We start from the raw sequence: 13,824 nt of genomic DNA, 5'->3' as shown, positions 1-13,824 counted from the left end.
ACTCCAATAAAGATGTAAAAAAAATTTAAAAAATAAATTAAAAAAAATATGGTTCTTTGTGACTGGCTTCTTTCACTTAGCGTATGTTTTAAAGATTCATCCGCGTTGTAGCATGTAGCAATATTTCTTTTCTTTTAATGGCTGAATAGTGTTCATTGTATGGCTATAGGCCTCTTTTTTTAATCTATTTATCTTTGATGGACATTTGGTTATTTCCACTTTTGAGGTATTGTGAATAATGCTATTATGAATGTTCTTGTACAAGTTTTTGTTGAGATGGATGTTTTCAATTCTGTTGGGTATGCACTTCAGAGTGGAATTGCTGGGTCTGTGTTTTATCTTTTGAGGAGATGCCCAGCTGTTTTCCACATAAGCTGGACCATTTTAATTCCTATAGGCAGAGGATTCTAATTTCTTTGTATTCTCCCCAACACTTTTTTTTTTTGCAGATTTTTGAGTATAGCTGCTTTACAATGTGTTAGTTTCTGCTGTACAGCAAAGTGAATCAGTCATACGTATATATATATATCCCCTCTTTTTTAGATTTCCTTCCCATTTAGGTCACCACAGAGCATTGAGTAGAGTTCCCTGTGCTATACAGTAGGTTCTCATTAGTTATCTATTTTACACATAGTAGTGTATATATGTCAGTCCCAATCTCCCAGTTCATCCCAGCCCCCCAATACTCATTATTATCTGGTGTGAAGGGGTGACTCATTTTGGTTTTGATTTGCATTTCCTTGATGGCTAATGATGTTGAGCATCTTTTTATGTACTTATTGATGATTTGTGTATATTTTTTTAAAAGAAATGTATATTCCTATCCTTCCACTTTTAAATTGGATTGTCTTTTTATTGTTGACTTGTAAGAGTTCTTTATATATTTTAGATATAAATCCTATATCAAATGTTTGATCTGCAAGTGTTTACTTCCATTCTGTGGCTTGTCTTTTCAGTTTGTTGATGATGTCCTTTGAAGGACATAAGTTTTGAATTTTGATGAAGTCCAACTTATAAATGTTTTCTTTTGTGGCTTGTGCTTTTGGTGTCATGTCTAAGAAACCATTGTCTAATTGAAAGTCGTGAAGATTTACACCTGTGTTTTCTTCTAAGAGTTTTGTAGTTTTAGTTTTTACATTTCAAGTTGATTTTTTGTGCATGGAGTAAGGAAAGAGTGCAATTTCATTCTTTTGCATGTGGATAACCAATTGTCCCAGCACTATTTGTTCAACAAAAGACTATTTCTTCCCCACTGAAGTGTCTTCACACTCTCTTGAAATCAGTTGACCTAGATGTGAGGGTTTATTTCTGCATTCTTTAGTTCTTTTCCACTCACCCATATGTCTGTCCTTATGCTGGTACCACAGGGTCTTGGTTAGTGCAGCTTCGTAATAAGTTTTGAAATCAGGAAGTGTGAGTCCTCCAACTTTGTTCTTTTTCAAGATTGTTTGGTTCTTCTGAGTCCCTTGAATTTTCATATGAATTTTAGGATCAGGTGGTCTATTTCTGCAAAGAAGTCAGCTGGAATTTTAGTTTTATGTTGACTCTATAGATCAACCTGTGGAGTGCTGCCATTTTAACAATATTACATCTTCTGATTCATGAACATGAGATGTCTTTTCATGTATTTGGGTCTTCTAAAATTTCTCTCAGCCATGCTTTGTCTTTTCAAAATACAAGTTTTGCACTTCTTTTGTTAAATTTATTTCTAAGTATTCTTTTTGATGCTATTATAACTGGAATTGTTTTCTTAACTCCATTTTCAGATTATTCATTGCAGGTATACAGAAATACAGTTGATTATTGTTTATTGATCTTTTATGCTTCGACCTTACTGAACTCATTTATTCGTTCTGATAATTATTGTAGTGGATTCATTAAGATTTTCTCTTTACAAGATCATGTCATCTGCAAGTAGAGGTAGTTTTACTTCTTTCTTTCCAATCGGGATGTGGTTTATTTTATTGCCTAATTGCTCCTTACTCTTTGTTACTGTTGTATAGTTCTTCACTGTATGGTTGTGCCATGATTTTTTTTGCTATTCTATCATTGATGGACGTGTAGGTTGTTTCCAATATCTTGAAGTTACAGTGGTGCAGCAGTGAATAACCTATTACATAGAATATCAGTTTTCAAACTCTTTCATCTCAGGACTACTTTACCTTAAGAGTGAGTAGTGAATTTGAACTTAGAAAGAATTTAATAGACATCAGAATTTTGTTTTTCTTATAGAGTTGTTTAGTTTATATTTGACATAAATTTTCCTATCTGGATATTAAAAATGATATAATAAAACCAAATGATATAACAAATCAAATATTTAATTTTTTAAAGGGCTTTTAAAACAAGGAACTAAAAATCTTGATTTTTTATTTAAATCAGGTCCCTTTGTTATTAATTTTTATTTATTTATTTATTTACAAGGCTGCTTTGGGTCTTTGTTGCTGCGTGCGGGCTTTCTTTAGTTGCAGCAAGCGGGGGCTACTCTTCGTTGTGGTGCGCGGGCTTCTCATTGCGGTGGCTTCTCTTGTTGCGGAGCACGGGCTCTAGGCACATGGGCTTCAGTAGTTGTGGCTCGCAGGCTCTAGAGCTCAGGCTCAGTAGTTGTGGCGCACGGGCTTAGCTGCTCCGCGGCACGTGGGATCTTCCCAGACCAGGGCTCGAACCCATGCCTCCTGCGTTGGCAGGCGGATTCTTAACCACTGTGCCACCAGGGAAGCCCCCCCCCCCCGACACGTTACTAATTTTAATAGGTTTTAGTTCTCAAGTGCTTGTCAGTACCTCATTAATCAGCCAGATGAGTGTGGGGGAGAGAAGAGTACCCCATAAAGAGGGGAGACCATTTGCAAAGTCCTGAAGATAAATGACAGCATGGTTTGAAAATACAGGGTAGTGTATATTTTGGTTAAAAGCAGTTTGATCATCATAACAGTTTGGCTTAAACAGCTGTTATGAATATCTCTAGTTCTGTTTTTTATTCAAGTATTGGTAATTTGGGTGCATCATGGATTGTTTTTCAAGTCTTTGTGCCATAGTTTTCAGGATAATTTTTTCTAATATTTGCTTTTGTGCTTCTGATTGATATTCAGAAAAGTTTGTAATTTTGGATTTTTTTCCCCCTTTAGTGAGTATGTTTTTGTAATAAGCAGAAAAACAGTAAAAGAAACTATATCCAAGAAAAGGATCTGAAATTTTCAGGGTTTGTAGTCTTTTTCCTCTTAAAAAGCTTTTTTTTTTCTTAATAAATCAAATGTCAGGTATATCTGCTTGGCTAGTTTGGCTAAGTTTTCATTTTGCTGTGTTGCTGAATAATATTCAACAAAGGTTTTATCAACTCTTGCTTAAGGGTTCTTTCCCTGTTATGAGTAAACATGAAAAATCGTAGTAGGTTCTTTATCCCTTTAAGCATAGCACGCAAGAAACAAGTGAGGTCTCTTAAAAATTAACTGTTCTAAGGTAGGATTTTGAACTCACGTGTATGTAATTCATTATGTCTCTGTCTCTCTCTTTTTTTAAATTGATGTTAAGTTTTTTGCTTTCCTTACAGGTAAAAAGGATAGTACCTTGAGTTATTCATTATTCAAGATGCCTCACCATTCAGCTCCACTTATTGATCTATGTGGATGACCCTCTATAACAGCAAATCTTTATTCTATCTTTAGCATTTTCTCTCTGGAAATTTTAGGTCAGTTGTGATTTCAAGATGGAATTAGGGAAAAGAAAGAAAGAAATTATAAGCTAAAAATTGCAACACATTTCTGATGCTGTTAAAAGCAAACGTAACTGAAAAATATACTGAGGAAGCAAAAAGTACCTTCCCGTTGGCCATCATGGAGAGTTGCAGAAGAAACAGACTTTACTGTGAAGCACAGATGTGTGTATAATTATACTGAGTTTGCTTCTTTGTGAAAGGCAGAAAAGAAAAACGTGAATGAAGCAGGTGGGATTAAGGTAGAGACACTGGTAATGTAAGCAGATAAGGGGTCCCTGGAGAAAGAGAACCAGGAGTGTTTTTCTTGACATAAGAGAAGCCATTTTGTGATCTAAGCCTGGCCACAATGCTTGCCCTTGAACAAGTCTCAGTAATTTTGATCTTAAGGGAACTGAGGGAATGCAGGAACAGAGAAAAGCCAAACAATAGTGCAGTGATAAAGCAGAGTCCTAGTTCCTCCTCAGGGGATAGACATAATAATATACCTTTGAGTTCTGCAGGAACTGAAGTCCCATCCAGGTGGAGGATGGAATGATGTTGACCCTCCTGACTTCGAAACACTAAAGCTTGGACTCTGTTGACCTTTCCCTCAATTTGCCCCAGTTTGTTTTTGTTTTGTGTTTCTTGGGCCATGCGTTATGCCATATTCTCCTCTGCTCAAGTGCCTACATGAATATGCAGGTACCCTTACCTTAAGACTTCCCCACTTTTGCTGTTCTGGGAGACACTGCTTTGGGAAAGATCCCAGGTGTTCTCCTTACTTGCTGCAAGTAGTAATAAATCCTTCCTTCTCCTGATCTTTGGCTTGGTTGTGTCTATTGGCTGGATACCCACCCAGAGGCCAACCCAGTTTTTAAGTAACAGTAATGGCTGGAGTTGGCTAAGTAGCAACAATTTAACTTCCTGATCTGGATAGCATGCAATGAACAGATATTCGTTAGCGTTGTTAGTTAGGATGCTTTGGCCCTCAAGTAACAATATCCAAATAAAGATGACTTAAACTAAAGCCATAAACTAACTAGTAACTGTTATCCAACAAGAAGTCCAGAGGCAAGGATATTCATTGTTGGTACAGGGCTTAGTGATCCATTGCTTCAGGGACCTAGGGCTTTTCTCTGTGTTATTTTTAGCAACTTGGTGATATCTCTCCTCATGGTTGCAAGATTGCTACAGTGATTCCAGGGGTCACATGCAGACACAACCAAGTATTATGTAGAAGAACAGCAGTTTCCTCCCATACATATCTCTTTATTGGTGAAGAAAACCTTTTCCAAAGGCCTGCCAGCCAGCTCAGCTCTCTTAGGCCCCAGTAACTAGGATTGGTTATTTGCCCATGCTTTTGCTGTAAGGGAGGCTAGAAAGAGGACTTTTTCTGGCACTTCTACCTTCGAAGTATAGGCAGGCTCTAACGGCAGGGGAGAGAGTTGTGGAAGGAATAACTGTTCAGTTGGCAGCCAACAGTGTTTACTGTATTTGCCATCAAAAATAACATCCTCTTCATGCTATCTTATTGTGATAATACATTTTTTTAGAATATAAGTACAGTTTAAGAGGGGTGAAGCCAGGGTCTTAACCATGACACTGGGAATAGTGATGCTTATGGTTTCATGTTCTTTACATCGAGAAATCAGCAGATTCTAGTTCCCTTTGAAACTATCGTCATTCTGTTTCATGTTCTCTACACTGAGAAATTTGCAGAGTCTAGTTCCCTTTGAGACCTTATATAATGATGATAGTTTTAAGATTATGCCTCCTTTTTTTGAACAGCTTTTTACCATTGACAGCTTGTGAGGCAATAACTCCATGCTGTGGTGTTTGCTCTGTTGCCACACAAGAGGACAGAACAGAAACCCATCCTCAACTTCTGAGGAAAAAATCTGGCATTTATAATGAAATATCAAGTGCTCAAATGATTTCAACAGATTTTCAGATGGAGCTGCCATCAGTAACTTATTGTCAGTGGTGTAACACAGAGGCAAATGGCTTAAATTAAGATGACTAATCTAGCATTTATGTTGAAATTAGAAGTTCTTCTTATCTTTGTCCTAAGGTTGGAAATGACAGCCTCATCATAGTCTCTGTTACAGTAACATACTGTCAGAAACACAGCTTGAGATAAGACTGTTTTGAAGATATATGGGTTAGCTATGTAAAGGTGCCCTTTACATAGTTTTGTCCTCCACAGTGTCTTCATCAACTGTAGAATCTTTATGATTGCATTCTTGTAGGGCCATCTAAAACCAAAGAAACACAAAGGGATTACATCTTAGATTCTAGAAGTTGATATCTGCCAGCCATACACACTGAAAATTCCAGTCAGCTGTTTAAAAAAAAAAGAAAAAAAGAATGAAGTATTGGTGAAAAGGTGTTAATACAGAAAGAACAAATATCTGGACTTCAAGAACATGGGGTATTTCTGATGAAAGGGTCAAATTAAAGCAAATATTTATCCTTCATGTGTTTTTTCTAGGTCAGGTATAAAATGAAATTATTTTGAATAATAATTATCTGGTATTTTTTATGTCTACTTTAATGAATTATAGACTTTGACTGCCTTCTGTAATTTCATATTCTTTTCTGCCTTTTTAAAAAATACAATACAAACACCAGAAAAGTGAACCCAACCACATTCAGCAAGCAATCACAATTGGCTTTAAATTAATTAGAAAAAATTTAAGTGGAAAAACTAAAAAAACCAAGCCCTGAGAAGTTCCAATTCCTTGCGTCTTATGGTTTTCATTTATTTTAACACTTACTTAGGGAAGAATGAAACAGTGTACAAATGAGAATAACAGAAGAACTACCCCTAAGTCCATGATACCTTTTTAACTACAGGTGTTCTTCACTGACCCAGCTCTTGGTGTCTGAACTCAGAAACAGGCTAGACAGGATAGCAAGTGTTGCTTAGATTTTATTCCTAACCTATTTCTATAGATACATGTTGTTTCTAATCTAAATCACAATTTTTTCATATTGGTTCTCAATATGGAACAGTTACGTTTTTCTAATTTTTCTCTATAGTTATCCGTGAAAGCAGAAATAACTGGCAAAAAATCAATTACAGGAAATTCCCTGGCAGTCCAGTGGTTAGGACTCAGCACTTCCATTGCAGGCGGCCTGGGTTCAATCCCTGGTTGGGGAACTAAGATCCTGCAAGCTGCACAGTGCAGACAAAAAAAAAAAAAAAAAAAAATTAGAATTTTAAAAAGTAGGATAACACCTGAAAAATTTGAAATATAAAAGAATAATGCTTAAAAATATATATCTAGGATCATAAAAGCACTCCATGATGTAATTAAGGTAGAATACAGGTATCCCCCACTTTTGGAAAGTTCACCTTACTCCACTTCGCTTTTATGAAAGACCTACATTAGTACCGGTTTTCAGTACCTAAAAGAAATCTGAAGAGGACTTTCACTTTATGAAAAAAGGTGAAAAGCAAAAATAGCTCTCGGCGTTTGTCTTGAAGGGAGCCAAGCTGTTATAGAGATGGTGCACCACCAAGCTCCTTCTCAGGAACCACACTCAGCATGTCAGCGTCAAACAGCCATAGCTTTGAACTGTTCCTGTGTGCATCTATGCTTTATCTCAGTTTATTTTGTGCATCCATTAGCTAGATGTCTCCTAAGGTAATTGCTTCTTCACTTTACGCCATTTCAGCTTATGAAAGGTTTCAGAGGAATGCTCTACTTTCGCATAGTGGGGGAGAACTGTAATTGGAAAAACAGAACCAAAAACAGTGACTAGGTATTTTTGATTTTTCCACTTTTGAAAATTGATTTTTTATTTATAATAATTTTTCTTGGAATAATTTTTCTTTAGAAATAATTTTAGATTTACAGAAGAGTTGTAAAGATACTACAGAGTTCCCTTCGACCATCTTTCCCTACTATCAACATCTTATATAGCCACGATGCATTTATCAAAACTAAGAAATTAATGTCGGTACAGGTATATTTATTTTTGATTGTCATTTCAGCCAAATTATCATGTTGACCAACATGCTTTTTGCCAAATTACCTGTAGCTGTACTGTGGATCTTAATCAAGATCACTGCTATGTCCTCATAGCAGGACGTGCTTTCAGGTGGTCATGTGACCTTAATCCCTTGTTCCTCAGGCTACAGATGATTGATTGCCTTTCAAGAAGGTGCCTTTGGGCAGCAGGTGCCTTTTGGCCAGCCATGTCCAGTCTAAATGCTGGCCTAGAAACCTATGATGTGACTTGGTCAGATAGATGACTTGCCAGTTTTAATTTCATTTCTCATCTATGTGTATCTTTATAATATCCTTGTCCCCCCTTCTAAATGTGGTCCAAGTGTTTTCTTTTTTTAAACAAAAGAAAATCCTGGTCAAAATGGTATGAATTAGGTAGCACTGTCATAGTTCACTGTGGCTGGAGTGTGAGTATATGTGTTGGGGGGGGAGGGGGAGAAGCAGGAGAAGAAATGGGAAGAGATCAGGTGGGACAGCTCACCAGATGGTGTGTCTCTTCAGAGGACCATTTCATTGGCTTTACTGATATCCTCTGTTGTATGTTCATTCTTTGTGATTTTTGATTCTAGAGATGGGGATCTTTCATAGTTCTATGACATTTTCAACTGTCACCTCTTCAAATACTGTCTCTACTCGGTTCTGGCATCTCTCACTTTATCTTCTATGTATCTTACCTATTCTTTTTATGCAACTTTTTTTTTTTAATGTTTTATTCTATAGGTGCCTGGGGTCAGGCAAAGTGCCACCTTAATCCAAGGTTTGTAATTCCCGGGACCATGACACAGTTGCAGACCTTGGTTATAGGACTTAAGGGACTGGTTTACTTTCAGATGACTGTTAGTGTGAGGGTGTTGCCCTTTAGGGTTACAGATTATTGTGGGGATACTCTCTTACTAGACTCATCATTTTATGTGGGTCCTGTGCTTTGAATTGTGTTCCTCATACACTATGACATCATCAAACAAAAATTTATATTTTCCCTCATGATCAAATGCCCTCGGATCAAAAGCAGCTCCATTGCTAACTTACTCTAGGTTCCTGGTTTTCTCTTACAGTTTTAACTAGGTAATTCCTTACTATCTTGTTATGGCTTAGTGACTTTTAAGGATTTGTTTTTTATATTTCACCTAGTGTTTTTAGTTGTTTTCATAGGATGAGTTGGCTTGACTCTTGCTCATCACTTTGGAGAGCTGGAACTTATGTTGTTATTTACATATTTAAGTATGTCTAATATTGTTCATTGTAAACACACACACACACACAAGATCCTTTTGTATTCTACTTAAAGTTGCATTACAGTTATAGATTCATATGGGAAGAATTGATATCTTACATTATTGAACCATAAAAGTATGAAGCACCTTCCATTATATTCAAACAGCCTCTATTGTTCTTCACAGTTTTTGTAGGCTAACTTTTATTCCTATGGACTTTATTTATTTTAATTTTTTTTTAAAGATTTTTTTTTTTATGTGGACCATTTTTAAAGTCTATTGAATTTGTAACAATATTGCTTCTGTTTTATGTTTTGATTTTTTGGCCATGAGGAATGTGGGATCTTAGCTCCCCGACCAGGGGATGAACCCATACCCCCTGCATAGGAAGGCATAGTCTTAACCACTGGACCACCAGGGAAGTCCCTATTTATTTTAATTTAAAAGAAACTTGTCTTGATTCTTTGCTGGATTTGTTTCTGTTTTGTGTTTCTGTTTTAAATGGCTTTAGCCTGGAGAAGGCACCCTATGAATTTACATAACTGTCTTTGTAAAACTCTGTAATTGCATTGTTCTTAAAATGGAAATAGGAACTTATTTATGGTCTTTTATTTGACTTTCATATCCAAATTAAAATGTGGTGGGTGTCTACTTTAAATTTTTTTACTCCTTAATACTCAGATTTATTAGAAGATTTTAAGGTTTATTTTCTCTCACATTTTACTTAATTATTCATTCATTCATATAGAACTGTTTATTGAGCACCTCTTATTGACCAGAGCCTGCAGTGAACAAGACAGACAAGGACAGAGCTTGGGAAGCTAGATTGCAAGGAGTGCTAGAGAGGAAGTAACAGGGCGCTGTGCTGCTTTAGATAGGGTGGCCAGAGAGCCCTTTTCAAGGAAGAAACATTTACATTGAAACTAAAGGCTGAGTTGGAGCAACCTATATAAAGAGCTGTGGGTACAAGTGAAGGAAACAGCATGTGGAGAAGCCATGAGAGAGGAAAGACCTCGACATATTTTAGGAATGGACAGAAACCAGTGTGATTTTGGAGAGGTAGATTATGTCGGCAAGGGCTTTACCTTTTCACTTTTTGTTCAGTGAGAAACCCAATTGTAAGTGTAATGGGCATAAATTTTGTAAACTACAAATTTGAATGTGCAAACATGTAACTTTCATTATTTCTCTATAACTAAAACTTCCTTAACTCTGGAGCTTCTTATTTCTACTGGGTAATAGAAAACAATCTTGCCAATTTAGGATAAAGTCAGTACCTTCTGGTCTAATTTGTTAGTTAATTCCAGGTTTACTCAGACCCTTGGGTAAATAATCAGTCCTTTGGATAAATGTTCAGTTTTTTTCACATCCCCCCCCTTTTTTTTTTCTGGGGTGGAAGGTATTCATAGAGAAGCCTTATAATATTTTCTGGCATTGAGGAAGTGGCCTCTCATCTTTGTGCCATCCTCTGCCCTTGGCCACTACTAGGTTGTACCTTGTACTGGCTTAATCTTGAGTGGCCCTGTCTGCTCTGCTGCATCTGAGGCTGATGTCCCTGATGCTTCCATGGCTTCTGGTCCGCGGGTCTGTGTGTGCTGGGTCCTCCTTAAACCCAGGCTCTTTTGGGCCCACTGACCCAAGGCAAACTCCTTAATGGTTTCCACGTTTTGCTGGCATGCTTGGGACTCTGAGGTAGCTTTTCAGGAGTGTGGTCTGGGCATGTCATTGGTATTGCTCCCCTACTACATTGAGGTAGTGTTAGTTGCAAGCTTTTGCTAAAAGGCTTGCGGTTCCCTGGACCATAACTTGGGAAGGGGAAACATGATTATCTTGTATTCTTGGCCCTTCCCCACAAACATACTGGAGATCTTTCTCACCCTTCCTCACCCTGAGACTTAGCCCCAGATGAGACAGAAGGTAAGAATTTTGAACTTGTATCTAAACTATTTCTAATTCCTCTTTCTTTCTGCACTCCTCTCCCAGGTTTTTATGTCCTCTAAATTGCTGGGGAAGAATTGCATTTACGTCACCACCTGCTACTTCCTCTGTGCTGTAGTTTACAGTATAAACTCTGCCAGCAGAGTTTTCTTGCCTTGGGATGTGATATTTAAAGCCATGGTTTTAGAATTTAAAAAGCTCTTTTTACTCTTAAGCCTTCAGATACTGCCATTGAAATCCTTATCTTTCAAGAATTATGGTTTCAGTGGATTAAGGAGCTAACTTGTAAGAGTTGAAGCTGTAAAAGTCTTAGAAAAAATGTAGGTATAAATATTTATGATCTTAGACTAGGCAGCAGTTCCTTAAATAGGACACCAAAAGCACAAATAGCCAAAGAAAAAATAGATACGTTGGACTTCGTCAAAATTGAAACCTTTTGTGTGTCAAAGGATATTATCAAGATAGTGAAATATCCAAGTACCAGTATCTTTTCATAGAGTAAAAGCGTCCAGAACTCCGGATAGAATTCTCAGCTGGAGATGTAAATTTTGTCATCATCAGTGAGTAGGTAATGTAAATACAGTCATCCTGGGGTGAACGTTAGAAGAGCAAAGAGAGGAGCCCTGGGGGAGTGTCAGAATCTAAGGGCTGAGTAGAGAAAGGAAGGATCTGAGAGGTTGAAATATGAGTATGAATTACCATAAAAGCTTCCCCAACTCGATTTTAAGTTTCTTGAGGACTAAGACCATCATGTTCATCATTTTATCCACAGTTCTTACCATAAAGTAGGTTTTCAGTAAATGTCATTAAATGAAGACTGAGAAGTTTCAAGAAAAGAGTGGTCAGCAGTGTCAAATGTAGAAAACAGGTCAGCTACTATAACGACAGAGCAGCAAGTAGCTGATTGATCATCTTCTATAGAACAGTTTCAGTGGAATCTCCATGGTAGAGATAAATGCCAGGTTGCTGAGAACTAGAGTGAATAGTTGTGAGAGAGTGGAAGCAGTAAGTGCAGGCATTCTTTTCAAAAAGCTTGTAGAGATACAGGATCATAGGTAGAGGGCATATTCTATCAAGATGAGAAAAAGTTCAGCATGTTTATGTGCTAAACAGAAAGAGTTAGAAGGAACGGAGAAGTTGATGATACAGGAAGAAGGAGGTATGTGAGATTGATTGAACATTGTCCTTAAGAGTAGAGGGAACAGAGTGAGGATACTAGGTTTCAGTAGGAATAGGAATATTGTTTCCATTGAAGTAGGAATAAAGAAAGGATGGTGCAGATGGAGAAAAGTGTTGGGTGGTAGGTGAGGAATTTGGGGTATCAACACACTTGATGAATTTTTCAGTGAAGTGGGGGGATCACCTCATCAGCTGAGATTATAGAGGATGGTGATGGTGATTTTAGGGGAGAGTTTGAGGAGAAAGGGAGAATTTCATTGAGAGAAATGAGAGGGCTAACTGAATGGGATTACTTAAAGGAATTGTAATAATTTTTCATGGCTCTGGTATATATAGTTGTGTGATGATTTTTTCCCCCCTCTCTCAGGCCTCACCAGCCTGAGGGGCTGAGCAGACAAGTTGAACAACTGGATTGATTTTGGTTTGAGTTTTACAGGCCAGTGTGGCAGACAGAGTAAGGATGCAAGAAATGACGGTAGTTAGAGCATTTCAAGTTCTGGGCCATTGAGTCTAGGCTCAGTAGCGAACAAATGAAACCAGAAAGTAGCTGCTGGGATATGAAGTGGTCAAGACTGGATATTGAATTTTACGATTAAATAGGAGCAGTTGCTGGTTATGACTGGATGCAACATCTGGCTATGGAATGGGTTTCTGAAGTGGAGAGAAAGTGAAGGTTCCTGGAGTTGAGATAAGGGAACTATAGAGCTAGAATTTTACAGGAGTCAGCTGCACAGGAAGTGAGTTGCTCAGAATGGTGGCAGAGCAAGGGGTGGAAAGATTTTGAACCAGGTTCCAAAGCCTTTAGTGAATGTGGGAGAGTGACCAAGAGACCAGTGGATGACAAGGAGAGAGAGGTAGTAGCAGCAGATGACTTAAACCTCAAAAGACGTACCTTTATCTGAGGGTAAAGAACTGTGATGGTGAACAAGGCATGACTTCCATGCTTCACGTTTGCTGAGTGGGAGAGAATAGCTCGCACCCAGATTAGTTTAGAGAGCAAGACTGCTGGCAACCAATTTAAATTGGTTGGGGTTTAGGGAATTTGTTTGCAGTGGAACAGTGTAAAGGGTTATCAGGAAGTATAGCTATTGGAGGGTGTGTGATGGTCGAAGAGAGAGACAGTACAGAGCAGAAATGAGATCAGAGTGCAGCAGGAAAGAGGGATTAATCGTAGGGGCTTACATTTTGGTTGATTGTAAGAATATGGTGATTTCAGCTAATCTCAAAATTTTTATTAATTTTGTGGGTAAAATGCGTTGATGCTGACAGACGGAGGTTCTGGGTTATGCACAAAGCTAGATGAGTTCATTGTTTTCAGGTCTACTTGGCAGTGTTTAGCCGTCTGTGGCCTTTGCTCAGCATGTCATAAAGAACCCTAGCATGGGGCTGTTTTCTTTTTGGCAAGGCTTAGCCCTGGGAAAGGAGGAAGGCAGGGGTGGAAGCGATTGGTGCTCACTTGATTTTTTCGCCTTGACAAACTTGTCTCTGAGGGGTGGGCATATGGGTAGAGGTAACCCTGAGTACATATTGGGTCTTGAGAAATCATTAGGTCTTCAGCCCTTTGCACAGCAGACGCCAGGTTAAGAGGGAGTGTAAAACTTTCTGAGTCACAAAAGGAGGGAATGGCAGTATAAATAGTTCTTGATCTCTTTAAAGGCATGTAAATTTAGTAATATTGCAGCAATAGTTTAGCCATATTTGTTATAAAGTATAACCTGAAATACTACATGTTAAATGTGGTTTTTTTTTTTTTTTTTTTTTTGGCCAGACCGTGCAGCTTTCAGGA

General features: G+C 37.8%; 1 protein-coding gene across 5 annotated transcripts in view; it reads left to right on the top strand.

Moving 5' to 3' along the window:
* The window catches only part of SHLD2 (shieldin complex subunit 2), a 114,338-nt gene that overhangs the window by 2,560 nt on the left and 97,954 nt on the right, over positions 1 to 13,824 (top strand). The gene's annotated exons all lie outside the window — the stretch shown is intronic.

This window comes from Globicephala melas, chromosome 16 (genome assembly GCF_963455315.2).
Source record: "Globicephala melas chromosome 16, mGloMel1.2, whole genome shotgun sequence".
Classification (NCBI taxonomy): Eukaryota; Metazoa; Chordata; class Mammalia; order Artiodactyla; family Delphinidae; genus Globicephala; species Globicephala melas.
Note: the sequence above shows the minus strand (reverse complement) of the source record. Positions and strands in the feature narration are given on the sequence as shown.